This window comes from Moschus berezovskii, chromosome 10 (genome assembly GCF_049115385.1).
Source record: "Moschus berezovskii isolate FMDL1 chromosome 10, NW_MosBer_1.0, whole genome shotgun sequence".
Lineage (NCBI taxonomy): Eukaryota > Metazoa > Chordata > Mammalia > Artiodactyla > Moschidae > Moschus > Moschus berezovskii.
Genome location: NC_142469.1, coordinates 54,962,203 through 54,978,906, shown reverse-complemented (window position 1 = coordinate 54,978,906; position 16,704 = coordinate 54,962,203). Strand labels below are relative to the sequence as shown.

Genomic DNA, 16,704 nt, shown 5'->3' with positions numbered 1-16,704 from the left:
ACAGATTAAAGGTGAGGTCAAATTGGAGACAATCAAATTATTTGGAAATTTATTTCAATAAACTAGGTGAAAGACAGAGGCTACAACTGAAGGAAGAAAAGACAGAAAAGAATGGATTTGAGAAATGTTTTTATTTGGAAGACAGAATAAATTCACGGACAGGATGTGAAGATGAAGGTGAAAGAGGCAGGGACACCCACCCTTCTGGCTCAGGAAAGGCAGAACAGCAGAGTGTGTATGCAGAGAAGGCACACTGGAAAAGGAAAGATGATTAGTTCTGCTTTGGAAAATTTTGACCATGGGCCATCAAGTGGGATGTACGGTTTAGGGTTTCCTATCAGAGGTCTTTCCCTTCTCCAGTGGACCACATTCGGCTGTGGTCCATGTGGTCCATGTGATCACTGACCTAGAGCCAGACATCTTGGAATGTGAAGTCAAGTGGGCCTTAGAAAGCATCACTACGAACAAAGCTAGTGGAGGTGATGGAATTCCACTTGAGCTATTTCAAGTTTTGAAAGATGATGCTGTGAAAGTGCTGCACTCAATATGCCAGCAGATTTGGAAAACTCAGCAGTGGCCACAGGACTGGAAGAGGTCAGTCTTCATTCCAATCCCAAAGAAAGGCAATGCCAAAGAATGCTCAAACTACCGCACAATTGCACTCATCTCACACGCTAGTAAAGTCATGTTCAAAATTCTCCAAGCCAGGCTTCAGCAGTATGTAAACCGTGAACTCCCAGATGTTCAAGCAGGTTTTAGAAAAGGCAGAGGCATCAGAGATCAAATTGCCAACATCCGCTGGATCATGGAGAAAGCAAGAGAGTTTCAGAAAAACATCCATTTCTGCTTCATTGACTATGCCAAAGCCTTTGACTGTGTCGATCACAATAAACTGTGGAACATTCTAAAAGAGATGGGAATCCCAGACCACCTGACCTGCCTCTTGAGAAACCTGTATGCAGGTCAGGAAGCAACAGTTAGAACTGGACATGGAACAACAGACTGGTTCCAAATAGGAAAAGGTGTACGTCAAGGTTGTATATTGTCACCTTGCTTATTTAACTTATATGCAGAGTACATCATGAGGAACGCTGGGCTGGAAGAAGCACAAGCTGGAATCAAGATTGCTGGGAGAAATATCAATAACCTCAGATATGCAGATGACACTACCCTTATGGCAGAAAGTGAAGAGGAACTCAAAAGCCTCTTGATGAAAGTGAAAGAGGAGAGTGAAAAGGTTGGCTTGAAGCTCAACATTCAGAAAACAAAGATCATAGCATCTGGTCCCATCACTTCATGGGAAATAGATGGAAAAACAGTGGAAACAGTGTCAGACTTTATTTTTTTGGGCTCCAAAATCACTGCAGATGCTGACTGCAGCCATGAAATTAAAAGACGCTTGCTCCTTGGAAGGAAAGTTATGACCAACCTTGATAGTATATTAAAAAGCAGAGACATTACTTTGCCAACAAAGGTCCGTCTAGTCAAGGCAATGGTTTTTCCCGTGGTCATGTATGGATGTGAGAGTTGGACTGTGAAGAAGGCTGATCACCGAAGAATCGATGCTTTTGAACTGTGGTGTTGGAGAAGACTCTTGAGAGTCCCTTATACTGCAAGGAGATCCAACCAGTCCATTCTAGAGGAGATCAATCCTGGATGTTCATTGGAGGGACTGATGCTAAAGCTGAAACTGCAATACTTTGGCCACCTCATGCGACGAGTTGACTCACTGGAAAAGACTCTGATGCTGGGAAAGGTTGGGGGCGGGAGGAGAAGGGGACGACGGAGAATGAGATGGCTGGATGGCATCACCGACTCTGTGGACATGAGTTTGAGTGTACTCCGGGAGTTGGTGATGGACAGGGAGGCCTGGCGTGCTGTGATTCATGGGGTCGCGGAGAGTCGGACACAACTGAGCGACTGATCTGATCTGATCAGAGGTCTGGGGCTAGAAGGGCAGAATTTAGTGTTATCCCTTCAACTTAGTTAAAAGCATGGTTGAACATACTCCTTTCTGTCAAATTATTTATATAAACCTGCAGACTCTCTTCCTAAGAAAAAAGACATACACACATATAAACATTCTGTAATTCATTTCAGAGGATGCATGAAAGCCAAGAAACCCATCCATGTATCCCTAAAAATCTCTTGAGAGTAAACAGTAGAGGGTCAAGGACAGAGTCCTAAAGGATCAACAAAGAGCTGCCATATGAAGAAAGTGGTTTCAAAAGAAAAGGTTTCAAATGTTATGCTACATAGTCCAGTGCACTCAGCCACTAAAGTCTTAGATGACTTTACTACACACATTTTCAAAAAAAATGGTAGAAGAAAGCATATTTCAGTAGGTGAAACATAAACAGGAAGAAAATGGGTACTAGCGACTCTTTCAAGGAACGTGGTTGAGAGGAAAAAGCAAGAAACAGTGAAAACATAGGCTCGAGACTTTTTAGTAATACAAGAGAGAGTTCAGCACAGTTCTATAAATCAGATGAGAGCCAATAAAGACAGACTGAATAACCAAAGGAAAGACTACGAACATGACTTAGGAGAGTAGGGTCCCTGAGAGCAAGAGAGACAATCACAGGTCTAGATATACCACTTGGATAGAAGGAGCGTGGAGGGATGGGTGAGAAGAAGTGCACGCACATTTATAAGGGAAGCAGAAGGTAAATAGGAAGAGGAAAAAATATGGTAAAAGACAGTTCTACCAAATGACTCCTATTTTCTTTAAGATCCAAAACGAGTCAAAATAAAGTGAGATGGAATTTTTGAAGACAGAGGCAAAAGTTTGACCTTACCATCAACAAAGCTCAAGAAGAAACAAACTATATTTCCTAATGAGTATAAAGTCAAGCAATTGCTTGCTGGTGATCATGAATACCAGGTAATTAACAGGAGGGGAAAATAAAAGTAAAAGAGATATAATGTAGGTAAGGGATAAAAACACTGCAAAGATGGATGAGGCCGTCAATGTAGCAAAAATTAGAATTTAAGATTTCAATAGCTAAAACAGAATTATATGCCCACATACGATACCTTTTATAAAAAATAAGCTGAAATATTTGCATTTTAATTCACCTGTCTAAAAAAATCAAGTTGTGATATAGATATAATTAATAGTTAAAATCAGAATTCAGAAAAATAAGATACACACATATAAAATCCTCTATTATACCATTTCAAAAGGGGGTGATTTTTTTCATGGTAAATGCTAAAGAAAAAATTTAGTTACTTGTACTGAAGTTTTATTCCTTACTTGTCTTGTACCTTATGCCACCAATAGGTTAATGTGAAGTCACATCTTGCTGCTGCTGCTAAGTTGCTTCAGTCGTGTCCGACTCTAAGCGACCCCATAGACGGCAGCCCACCAGGCTCCCCCGTCCCTGGGATTCTCCAGGCAAAAACACTGGAGTGGGCTGCCATTTCCTTCTCCAATGCATGAAAGTGGAAAGTGAAAGTGAAGTTGCTCAGTCGTGTCCGACTCAGCGACCCCATGGACTGCAGCCTACCAGGCTCCTCCATCCATGGAATTTTCCAGGCAAGAGTACTGGAGTGGGTTGCCATTGCCTTCTCCAATTTGAATCAAACAAAGGAGACCAAATACAAGGTACAGACAGACACAAACAATAATGCTAGAGATTCTGTTCACTATTTCACATACTCAATACATGCTCTTGAGTGAACGGGGGTGAGCAACAAGAATATGATGCTCCCTTAAGTCTGTTTCAATAACTACATGCATATCCAACTGAGAATCCTGCTGTAGCGCAGGACTCCAAGGTTTAAAACCAAGTTCCCTTTTTAAAAAAAATATATAACATGGCCATTAAACACAAGCCAACTTTTTCATCTTGTTCATCCTCAGAAACTATGATATGTTCCAAGTTTGGAGGAAAAATGTGGCTGCATATGACATATTGAGAGACAGTAGGTTTTGACAACCTGGTGTCTTCCTAAAGGATTTTCAAGGGAAATTTGTAACTATTCATAATCTTCACCAAACAAGTTCACTTTAGATCTTAACTCATTCTTAAGCAAGAAGCAATGGCTCCTGAATGGTTTCCAATCAAATTAGGAAACACACCTGGAACATGGAGAACTGAGAAAGCACAGGAAAGATAAATAAGTACATACACGTTTTTTTCCAATATGCCAACAAGTTTGGAAAACTCAGCAGTGGAAACGGTCACTTTTCATTCCAATCCCAAAGAAAGGCAATGCCAGAGAATGTTCAAACTACCATACAATTGCGCTCATTTCATAGGCTAGCAATGTAATGCTCAAAATCCTTCAAGCAAGGCTTCAACAGCATGTAAACAGAGAAATTTCAGATGTACAAGCTGGATTTAGAAAAGGCAGAGGAACCAGAGATCAAATTGCCAACATCCACTGGATCATAGAAAAAGCAAAGGAATTAAAAAAAAAAAAAGTGTTTCATTGACTACGCTAAAGCCCTTGACTATGTGAATCACAACAAACTGTGGAAAATTCTTAAAGAGATGGGAATACCAGACCACTTTACCTGTCTCATTGAGAAATCTGTATGCAGGTCAATAAGCAACAGTCAGAACTGGCCATGGGACAACAGACTGGTTCCAAATTGGGAAAGGAGTACGTCAAGGCTGTATATTGTCACCCTGCTTATTTAACTTATATGCACAGTACATCATGAGAAATGCTGGGCTGGAAGAAGCACAAGCTGGAATCAAGACTGCCAGAAAAAATATGAACAACCTCAGATATGCAAATGATACCACTCTAATGGCAGAAAGTAAAAAGGAACTAAAGAGCCTCTTGATGAGGTCAAAGAGGAGAGCGAAAAAGCTGGCTTAAAACTCAACATTCAGAAAACTAAGATCATGGCATCTGGTCCCATCGCTTCATGTCAAATAGATGGGGGAAAAGTGGAAATAGTGATAGACTTTATTTTCCTGGACTCCAAAATCACTGCAGATGGTGACTGCAGCCACGAAATTAAAAGATGCTTGCTCCTTGGAAGAAACAGTATGACAAACTTAGCGTGTTAAAAAGTAGAGACATTACTTTGCCAACAAAGGTCCATATAGACAAAGCTATGGTTTTTCCAGTAGTCAGGTACGGATGTGAGAGTTGGACCATAAAGAAAGAAAAGCGCCGAAGAGCTGATGCTTTTGAATTGCGGTGTTAGAGAAGACTCTTAAGAGTCCCTTCGATAGCAAAGAGATTAAACCAGTCGTCTTACAGGAAATCAACTCTGAATATTCACTGGAAGGACTGATGCTGAAGCTCCAATACTCTGGCCACCTGATGCAAAGAATCAACTCACTGGAAAAGACCCTGATGCTAGGAAAGATTAAGGACAGGAAAAAAAGGGGGCAACAGAGGATGAGACGGTTGGATGGCATCACTGACTCAATGGACATGAGTCTGAGCAAATTCTGGGAGATAGTGAAGAACAGGGAAGCCTAATGTCCTGCAGTTCATGGGGTCCCAAAGAGTCGGACACAACTTAGCAACTGAACAACGAACAACAACATATACACCTTTCATATGAATCAAAATCTATAATGGCTTGTTAAGAATAAAATTTATATTTATAAGATTCTTGTTCTCTAACTTTTCCCTCCAACTACTTACTTACATTAACTCCAGGTTTACCAACCACAGATGGGGGAGAAAACCTAGACAGATTCATAACTATTAATCTAAGAGTCCACAGAAGACCTCCAAGGTTATGTTAATTTTACTTTTAACAAAGGATAAGAAAAGCCTTTCTTTTAAATATTCCTGGGACAAAAATGGCAAGGATAACATATCAGCACAGATGAGAAGAAGAATAGTCAGAAAGAACACCCCACAAGGAGCAAACCAGCACATATGCGTGGCGCAGACCCACTACATACAAGGCAATACATATTTTCCTTTCATTCCAGTGGAAAAGGTTGCAGCCCAAATTATCTGAAAAAGGCAAAATTCTCGTTACACCCCAATCTATGGGCCTTTGGAAAGACCGAGTCAGGGACTCTGTTCCTGTCCCCTAATGAGCCCTGAAAAGATTAATTTAACTGAAACTTCTCATAAGGTACCCTCATACACCAAACCCAAAACTCAAGTGATGCTCTGGAATCAGCTTTAGCTGTTTAGAGAAAGCATTTTCCTGACCTTGTACACTTGTTCCTCTATACAGTTATATGGAACACTGCCACATTCCCAAATATGAGCTCCAGTGATCTTTTAGAAATCTGATAGTTTTTACATGCAAATAACTAGGATTATACAATCCAAATGCTAAAAAAAAAATAATTTATCAAAGAGTAAATGGCTTTGATCTTTATTTACTATTTTGTGTAGAGTAAATTCTTGAATAGCCCTAACTCTACACTATGTAAAAGAAGTTGGCACATACCTCGAAATAGCAGATGAAATCTCTACCCCTCTCTCTGAAGTAGAGAAAAAGTAGGCAGTCACAATAGGACTGAGGTGAATTTATGTTGTAAACAAGAAATATAAAAACAGAAAAGGAAATTACTAACTCATTGGGCATTACAAACTAGAATACATAATAAGAATTTTATCGTAGTTACATGTTATTTAATGTAATGCGTGCTTTACTTAGTCTTTCTGAAAGAATGTATTGCCAGGACCATTATTTAATATTTTGGTCTGAACTGTTTGTTTCAATCTTATTGAATTAAAAACTTAATTACTAAGAAAGGGTACTCTTTTTCACTCTGTATTAGTCAGAAATGTACCCTGACAAATACAGTAAATAAGAATACTTTCTGTGTGCCCTGTTCTGAGCTGAACTCTCACTCCATACTCTGTTACTCACAGCTTCCTAAACTGAAATGTCTGAAAGGGTCAGACCCGTATTTCTCCTTCTTTCTTATATTCTAACTTGCTAAGCCATATTTCTTACCAACGAATTACATAGACTACATTTCAGAGAAAAAAAAAGTTTTGACAATGACATCTCCAACCTTTTTTAGAACATAATTACTAAGGAAACATGCTTCAAAAAACATCAAAACACAAGAACATATTTTTTAAATTCACTTTCTCTGCTGTCTTAAGTATTATGGGATGTGCCATTTACAAAATGTTAAATAGTGAAAGTCATTTCTCTAAAGATCGCTAGTTAACCATTTTTACAGTAAAGATACCAGGAAAATCATTGTAGTTATTGATTGTTTAATAAAAATGACATCTGTGCAGGATGAACATCAGTGTTTTTCAGTGGTTTATAAAAATCTCCATGTAAGTATAAATCACAAAGTATCTGGGTCACTAAGTACTAGATGTTGATTTCTGATCTTAAAAGTACTTTTAAAAAAATTATCTGTACTGTCTAATGTCAGTGAGTTTTCAAAGTTAAGTACTCTTTTCACATAAGTGACTTCTACATATAAACCTGTCATCTTACTTTAAATGTTCTCTTCACCAAGGTAATCAGTACCATTTCTTTACACCAATACCCCTCATTAAGCGTTGGTTTATATCCTGTCACACAGAAGTATGTAGAAACATGTATGAGAACTTTATACACCAGCTTCAAGGTAATGGATTGAGAGGCAGCAGAGAAGTGGCAAAAGAGAAAAAAAAAATTAGCAACACTTTTCAAGAGAATTGAAGCAAGGCAAAAATTACTCCTTGCCAAATCTGCATGGCAATGTGTGTTACATTATTTTCTGAACATTCTCCATATTCTGGAAATATATCAAAATTAAAGTTTTAATTAAGTTTCTTTATTTTTAACTGAAGGATAATTGTTTTACAATATTGTGTTGGTTTCTTCCATACATTCACATGAATCAGCCACAGGTATATGTATAGCCCACTTGAACCTCCCTCCCTAATTAAGTTTTAAATAAACACAGAAGCCTAATAAGAGACAGAAGAGTAGTGAAAGCATCAAACTGAATGTCTAGCAAATCGCAGGTTCTGAAAGCATTACCGAAAATGCTCTGGCTTATGAGACTTAACATTGAACACCTGGGCGCTCTTTTAATATTGCTACCCATAATGTACTTCAATTCCACTTAACCAAATCAATTCTGCCATTTCCAATCCAGAGTCCATTCTCCATTCTCCTTAGCATAAAGGAGGGAATTTAGCAGTTAATTAAATCTGTTTTCTCTTTTAACATCCTAGTAATTGCCTCAAGAAATACACTACTAAATGTAGCTTAAAAACTGTTTTCGCTAACCTCAGTATTTCTTCAAGGATACACAATCACAGGTTCTACAAAGTCACTTTTCTTTAATTCATTCTTAGTTTGTGTACTCTCTTGCCATTGTTCAACTTATATTTTAAAAAAATATTCAGGCACAGCATCAGTTTCTTGAGACACCTCACTCTTCTTGATCATTGGAGTTAATGTATGATTAACATCAAGATTACATTTTCAAGAGACCCAATCTACTTTTGTGTCTATGTTCTCAGACTAAGAATCACATAAAATTTTTTTGTAAGTTACAGTTGCCATATAAAAATATAAAATTCAGGGTTAAATTTGAATTTCAGCTTGTTTAACAAATCATTCTTTTAGTATAATATGTCCTATGCAGTATTTGAGACATACTTATATGGGATATAGTTATACTAAAAAAAAAAAAATAGCTATTGTTTACCTGAAATTAAAATTTAACTCTGCAGCCTGTATTTGGAAACACTACTCTGAATATTCAAATATCTGTCTTCCCTAACTCTTCCGGTAAATATTGTATCTTCTTAAAAGTTAATAAGAGGTCTCCAGATTTTTAAATAGGTATTAACTTTTTAAAAGTTTAAATGAGAAGAATGAACACAAAGTAAAAGATTAGACAAGTCTGCAGTGGTGACACACCTTACCTGACCATCTATGAGGGTGGCTACAATGACCTGAGAAACACCAGGTTCCCAAGGGTGGAAAAGTAAGTTCAAGAGGGTAATCTCACAATCTGGTGCAGAAGACAATCCAATTAGACAAGCTATCTCAATACAGAATAAGACTGCTGGCTCTCAAAGAGGGCGGTAAGGAGTGTTTTTAAAACACAAAGCAGGTGCATCCAGCCTAGCAGAAAAGGAAACTGGGAAGAAAAAGTACTTTCCTTACTTTAGACAACAGGGATGAGGAGTCAGTCAGGTACACATACTCCTGATGAGAGGTGAGAACATTCCACATTCAAAGAACTAAATAGATGACTGAAGCATAGTGCTCAAGGAGTATGTAATGTGGCAGGAGGTGGGGCTGGAGAGACAGGTGGGAACAAGGTCATCAGTGCCTTGTAAGTCATGTTGTTTGGAAACTCTTTTAAATAGTAAAAGAAATCTCCGAAAGAGTTACTGACTCGACCTGTGTTTAATAAGGATTACTTGCCTGGAGAATCCCATGGACAGAGGAGCCTGGCAGGCCATGGTCCATAGGGCTGAGCTGGACATGACTAAAGTCACTAAGCACGCACACACGCACCATGACTGCGGAGAAGAAAATGGACCACAGGAAGGCAAGACCTGAAGCAGAAAGACACTATGCGGTTGTTAAGAGTAATCCAGAAAAAGAGATCAGAGTTCCTGAACTGTAATGGCAGTGAATTAGAGGAAAGTGGAGGAATCCAATCAAATCTATTTGGCTTAGTCTGATTATTTTTATCTGTGGTGGGGAAGGAGGTGAGAACCACAGCTGACTTCCACATTGATAGATCAGGTGATGACATAATTCACAAAACTAGACCAGAATATCATGAGTTCAATCTCAAACAGGGTGAGTCAGAGATGTACATATGACATTCAAGTAGAAATGGTCAGCAAGGACTGAATATGCACGTGTGAAGTCAGGAGAGAGGTCTGAATACAAACATGAGAATCATAAGGAATACCACGGGAACAGAAGAAAATCAGCCAAAGATTTATGTGAAGACTAAAGAAGACAAGACAGCAGAAGGTAGAGATACACAAGTCTTTACAGAAAAAATGGAGGGGTGGAGGGGGTAAGTTCTATAAAGGAGATTCTGAACAGCAGAAGGTCAAGTAAGTCCAAACTGGGGTTAGGACAAGGGAAGGATAAGTTTTAAACAAGCGATATGGTCAACTATGCCAAACGCTGTCAAGAAACATAGTAAAAAGTCCTTGGATTTAGAATTTCAGCTGTGTTCTTCCAGTGTTTGTTTCTAATAAATACAAATAGAAGAGTTCTCAAAGCTTGGTGTTAAGTCAAGCAACCTTAAACCTCTCTAAAGCCCACTCAGTTTTCTTTCTGAGCTGCCTGCCAAAATCTATGACTTAGGATAACAGCTTTTTCACCTTTTAAGTCAGTGACAAGGCCTCTACTTTTCTAACTTCAGATGGCCAGGAGAGCAGTCAGTGCCCATGCATTAGTATGTGTCTTTGCCTTAAGGAATTACATTGAACAGTCTCACAGAGCCAACATCTTGACTATAATCTCCAAAAGGGCATAACTAATGTATATCTTCTTCTCTTTGGTACCTGGCAAAGTTCTTGGCCTGTGCCAAGGAACTCAATAAATATCTGTTCAATGATGTGTACTCAGAGTATTACTGTGAACTCTTCCAGAAGTGATTGTTAGGTTATTCCTTACTACTCCAATCCCAGAGTAAAAGCATTGCTAATATTTTTGAAAGCTTCCTTTACTCCTTAAACGATACTCAAAAAGTATGTTTAATGGGCCCCCCTGGTGACAGAGGTACCACTTAAAGCAGCAGCCACCCCACGCCCAAGGTCAGGGGCAGCAGCCGAGAGGAGCTACCCCACATCCAAGGTAAGGAGCAGCGACTGCACTTTGCTGGAGCAGCCTCGAAGAGATACCCCACATCCAAGGTAAGAGAAACCCAAGTAAGACGGTAGGTGGACAGGGAGGCCTGGCGTGCTGCAGTTCATGGGTCGGACATGACTCACAGGGTCTGACATGACTCACAAAGAGTCGGACATGACTGAGCGACTGACCTGAACTGAACATTTTAGAAAAGGCATATGCCCTGGGAAAAGGTGCACTGAAATCATTTTTGCAAATTGTGACCTGCCCTTAACATTAATTTCTTCTTATAAATTACTTATGTAGACTTTTATAATTAAATCTCTTAAATCAAGATGAAGCTATATCTATTTGTATTTATAAATAAGAGTAGAATTTACCATTTTTATATTGTTACATTTGATTAGCCTGTTGAGCATTTTATGCGCTTTCAAGAATTTTTCTGCAAACCCAAATTGTCTTATCAGTAAACAAAAATTTCCTCCCTTGAAATGGAATGTAGTTTTCCTTTATCAAATTCATATGCCACGTATCTTAGCTACACACAACTGAGGAACTTGCTAGTCACTCACTTCATTTGAAATTAACCTAGGAAGTCTTTGAAAATGCTGGAAAACATTATCAACTGCCTCCCTAACTATTCCACAATCCTAAGATAAATTACCTTCCTTCTTTTGAAGTTCTGGTTTAATAGATATTATCTATAATTAAGAGGTTCTTGAATTCGTATGCTTCATCATGAAGTCCTTCAACAATATAAATTGGTTGCACTGGAATCACTGAAAATTCACTTGAAAACAGACATTTCCAGACACCACTTCCCAAAATTATGATTTAGTAGTTTGACAATCTTTGGCTTAGTCATTAAATAAGTAGCTTTTTCTTCTTCAAATATAAACATTTCTTCCCAATTATCTTATTAAAACATATCCTGAGAATCTTATTACCTGAAAATTTCTTACATATTACATTTTTAAATTATGTATCTCTCCAAATTCCCACCCTTATTTTCCATGTCAGTTCAAACCTTTGATTACAAATGCAATTCCTATGAATTCTCCTTGAAGAGGAAATCACAGAAGTGGAGAAAAACTAGCCCCAAACTCCAACACCAGGAAGACAAAATGGAAATCTAATTTACAAAGGTCCCCAAGGGTTATTCTACTCAAATAACAATTTCTTAGAGGTAGAATGCAGTGGGAAGAAACAGAATAAAAATAAAGGTAAATTAGTTCAAAGGCCAATTTGTTTGATGGCAGAAAACCAGCTAACTTCTCAAGGTATCAATTTTCTGATCAATAAAATAAAGAGGGTTACAAAACGATTTTTTTATGCCCCTTTCAGGCTGAATAATCTGATTAAACCAGAATACTCAAATAAGTTTAACTGCACTAACTTTCGGAGAGGGCTTCCCTGGTGGCTAAGAGGTTAAAGCGTCTGCCTCCAATGCGGGAGACCCAGGTTCGATCCCTGGGTCGGAAAGATCCCCTGGAGAAGGAAACGGTAACCCACTCCAGTATTCTTGCCTGGAGAATCCCATGGACGGAGAAGCCTGGTAGGCTACAGTCCACGGGGTCGCAAAGAGTCGGACACGACTGAGCTACGGAACGGAACTTTCGGAGAAGGCAATGGCAAGCCACTCCAGTACTCTTGCCTAGAAAATCCCATGGGTGGAGGAGCCTGGTAGGCTGCAGTCCATGGGGTCGCTACGAGTCAGACATGACTGAGCGACTTCACTTTCCCTTTTCACTTTCACACACTGGAGAAGGAAACGGCAACCCACTCCAGTGTTCTTGCCTGGAGAATCCCAAGGACGGGGGAACCTGGTAGGCTGCTGTCTATGGGGTCGCACAGAGTTGGACACGACTGATGTGACTTAGCAGCAGCAGCAGCACCAACTTAAAAACACAGAGAGTTTCAAAAATATAAATATGTCTGTAAGACATTATTATAAGCCAACACAGCAGGAAAATGAACAAACAGTAGACAAACTCACTCAAAAATATTCACTTGCTCACCTAACCACAAAATACTCAAATGAGATGGTACATATTGAATGAATGAACATTTACATGGGTCTGTCAACCATGTGCCAGGCAAAATAAATAAGTAACTATTTTAAGTAACTTTAGAGTATAATGTAGGAGATAGACACATAAAGTTTGCCTTTGGATAATTATTAAACACATACTCCCAGGTAGCTCAATGGTAAAGAATCTTCCTGCCAATGCAGGAGACATGGGTTCGATCCGTGGGTAGTAAAGATCCGCTGGAGAAGGAAACGGCAACCCACTCCAGTATTCTTGCCTAGAAAATTCCACAGACACAGGAGCCCGGCAGACAACACTGCATGGGGGTCACAAAGAATAGAACACAATTGAGCAAACACAAATACTTTATTCTCGCCTCCTCGGTAATTAAGCACTTTTTCTTTCCATAAATGTGTTTGCTAAAATTTCAGTTTCAGGTAGATATCTGCTCAAAGTTGAAAACTGTGCCACATCACATCAAGACAGAGAAGTATGGCTTGCTGCAGTCCACGGGGTCACAAAAGAATGGCAAACAACTTAGTGACTGAACAATAACAACACACCAAGACTATTCTGTACTAAAAGGTTTATGTTAACTACTTCCCCATGTTAACTACTTCCCCATGGACAGGATTATTGGACAATAAATTCATTTCAGTCAACAAGTATTATACATATTTCTGATGAAAATGCTTTGTGCATAGAACTACTATGAATTACTCTAATGAATTACAAGTTATTAACACATAGACCAACAGACCAACGTAAAAACTGGACAAATTACTTTAAGAACATTTTTAATGTTTAAGTATTATTTTTCAGGCAGAAACTGACTTCTAATTCTGAATTTTATAATTAAGCCAACTTGTCCAAAAGAAAACTTACTCCTCTTAACCAGCAAAACACAAGCATGCATACTATCTTTTTGATCAAAAACAAGTAATGCTGTTCAAGTAAAATGATCTGCTCCTCTTTCAATGCCACTTTATATATAAACACTGACAGTAACTTTTTCTCACAAAAAGTCTTGCTTTTGTCAACCAGATACCCGTGGCATGAGGAGGAAGGAACCCTAATCAAGACTCTCTATTAGAAGGAGGAAGGACTACAGAAAGTTTCCTAAGAACAGACATCCTGTCTCTCTTGACTGCCTAGGACTAGCATAGTGCCTGGCACATAGACATAAATAAGTGAATAATGAATGAAAGAAAACTAAAACTATACAGCAGGGATCACAACGATAAGCCATGAAAAATTAAAGAAAAAAAGTGAAGTCGCTTAGTTGTGTACTGCATGGACTGTAGCCCACCAGGCTCCTCCATCCATAGAATTTTCCAGGCAAGAGTACTGGAGTAGGTTGCCATTTCCTTCTCCAGGGGATCTTCCCTACCCAGGGATTGAACCCAGGTCTCCCGCATTACAGGCAGATGCTTTACCGCCTGAGCCACCAGGGAAGCCCCAATTCACTCTAATAACACTGTTTAGCTTACACTTAACTGGCATCTCTAAGGAGCATTTTTCTTATGCAAGAATATTATTATAACCTCCATTAAAAATAAAAGATATATGAACAGGAGCACAATCCAGACTGGAATCAAAAGCTGAATCCTCAACTTTTAAGAACATTCTGAAAGGTCGGAAAGATGATTTCAGTCTATGAAACATGAAATGTGATGGAGACAACAGCTACTTAAGTCTAATTTTACTTAGGGAAAGAAAATATGATTACTAGTTTGAACTGCACGTATGATGTCATTCGTATTAAACTTTCAGCTACCGCTAAAAAGACGTTTCTTTTAAACCAAAGAAGAGCAAAATACACGAGCACACTGCAATCAGTGAACAAGTTAGTGTGTGACAAGAAGCCTATTTGGGGAAGGCAATGGCACCCCACTCCAGTACTCTTGCCTGGAAAATCCCATGGACGGAGGAGCCTGGTAGGCTGCAGTCCATGGGGTCGCAAAGAGTCGGACACGACTGAGCGACTTCACTTTCACTTTTCACTTTCATGCATTGGAGAAGGGAATGGCAACCCACTCCAGTGTTCTTGCCTGGAGAATCCCAGGAACGGGGGAGCCTGGTGGGCTGCCGTCTATGGGGGTCGCACAGAGTCGGACACGACTGAAACGACTTAGCAGCAGCAGCAAGAAGCCTATTTAAAATAAAAAAACTGCCCACGTACCCACTACATCGCAGCATGCTCGCACATACAACACCCTTCCTTCAAAATAACATTCTAGTTTCCTTGATTGCTAAATTCACCCACAATTCACCATGGTCCACTCCCTATCCAGTTTATTTACTGTTCAGTGTGAAAGTAAAAAATACTGGGAAGTTGATTTCTCTCCAAAATCCACGTGAAGAAAATGAAAAAGTTATTACATTTTTGTAAAGAAAAAACGAAAACTAATGAAAACAAACTACTCACGCACAGGGGATAAAAGCACACATCTGGTCATCACCCTGTGGCCTAACACCTTGGCAACATGTGGCTGTGTTCATGTTTTGATCCCCACCCCCACCTACAAATTTCATGAGCAGGACGAGACTATCGGAGACCAAGGAAAAGTCTCAGGCCCAGAGAGGAATGACAGGTCCGGGCTCGCCTCCGGGGCCGAAGGACAGTCGCACCTGGGGCGCCCTGGCCCCGCCTCCCGCCGGCTTCCCGGGCCGCAGCGTCCCTTCTCCTCCCACTACCCCTCCTCACCTCTCGGCCCCGCTTCAAGCTCTTTCCACCGCTCCGCCAGCTCCTGCCTCCCTCCCTTTCGGTTTGATCTTTACTTCCCACGCCGGGTGGGGGGCGGAGGGCAGAGAAGGCCAGAGGACAACTTCCCCGCCGCGTCCCCGTCCGCACTCCACGCCGGCCTCGCCGGACGCCTCCCAGTCCTGGGGCAGGGTCCACGCAGACGGCTAGACGCGAGACAGACCCACGGCCGCGGCTAGCAGGGAGGGGGCGGAGCAGCGCGCGCCTACACGTCACCCGCCCGCGGCGGCGCCAACGTCGCACGTCGGCTCCTTCAGCCCCGCCCCGCGCGCGCGCGCGCCGCCGCCCCGCCTCCTGCCCGCGGAGCTCGGATCCGACCCGGCCCGCTGCGAGGGCGGGCTCCTGGGCGGGCGCGCGTGTGGACGATCCTGGGACTCCGGGTGTGTAGGTTGCCGTCACCACGCCGCTCCTGCCACCTCCAAACTACCTGAGCGTCTTTTCTGCGGTTATTATACTTGGATCGGCCTTATCTTCTCCTCGCCCACTTCTAAGGCGAAGACCTGCAAGCTCAGTTCGGTCGCTCAGTCGTGTCCGACGAAAACCTGGAGGAAGTAATGCTTATTACAAATAAATGAGAGGGGAGCCCTGCGTATGAGCGAAGAAACAAGTTAATTGCCATTGTCATCACCAGCCAGAAACCCTGGCCACTGGTCACTTTATGCCTGATTCCTTGCTCTCACGTTCCGCCTTCCTTAACCTTTCTGATTCTGTTTACTTTTCTCAAAATTATGTCTTCTAAGTTGGTCCTTTTCTCTGACGAATCCCACCAGAAACAAAATGCCTGGAGATTACCTGGCTCAGTTGCAAATCAGGAAGAGGTTAAGAAACTAACCTCAAGTCTGTGTACGGTTCAGTTCAGTTCAGTCAGTCGTGTCCAACTCTTTGCGTCCCCATGAACCGCAGCATGCCAGGCCTCCGTGTCCATCACTAGCTCCCGGAGTTTAGCCAAACTCATGTCCATTGAGTCGGTGATGGCATCCAACCATCTCATCCTCTGTCGTCCCCTTCTCCTCCTGTCCTCAGTCTTTCCCAACATCAGGGTCTTTGCAAATAAGTCAGCTCTTCGCATGTGTGTACAGTTCTTCACTAAAAGCCAAGCATGCAAAGGTGATATGAGTTAATAATGTGTTGTGGCTCCTTCTTTCTCTTCCATACACTTTCTTGTAAGGAATGTGTCTTGA

At 40.8% G+C, this 16,704-nt stretch overlaps 1 protein-coding gene across 1 annotated transcript in view; it reads right to left on the bottom strand.

The window, feature by feature from the left end:
- ASCC3 (activating signal cointegrator 1 complex subunit 3) overlaps positions 1 to 15,728 on the bottom strand; it is a 352,215-nt gene extending 336,487 nt beyond the window's left edge. The window contains exon 1 of the mRNA XM_088840691.1: positions 15,467 to 15,728. The gene's annotated coding sequence lies outside the window, so the exon portion shown is untranslated. The remainder of the gene's footprint in view (positions 1 to 15,466) is intronic.
- Between the last annotated feature and the right edge of the window lie 976 nt (positions 15,729 to 16,704).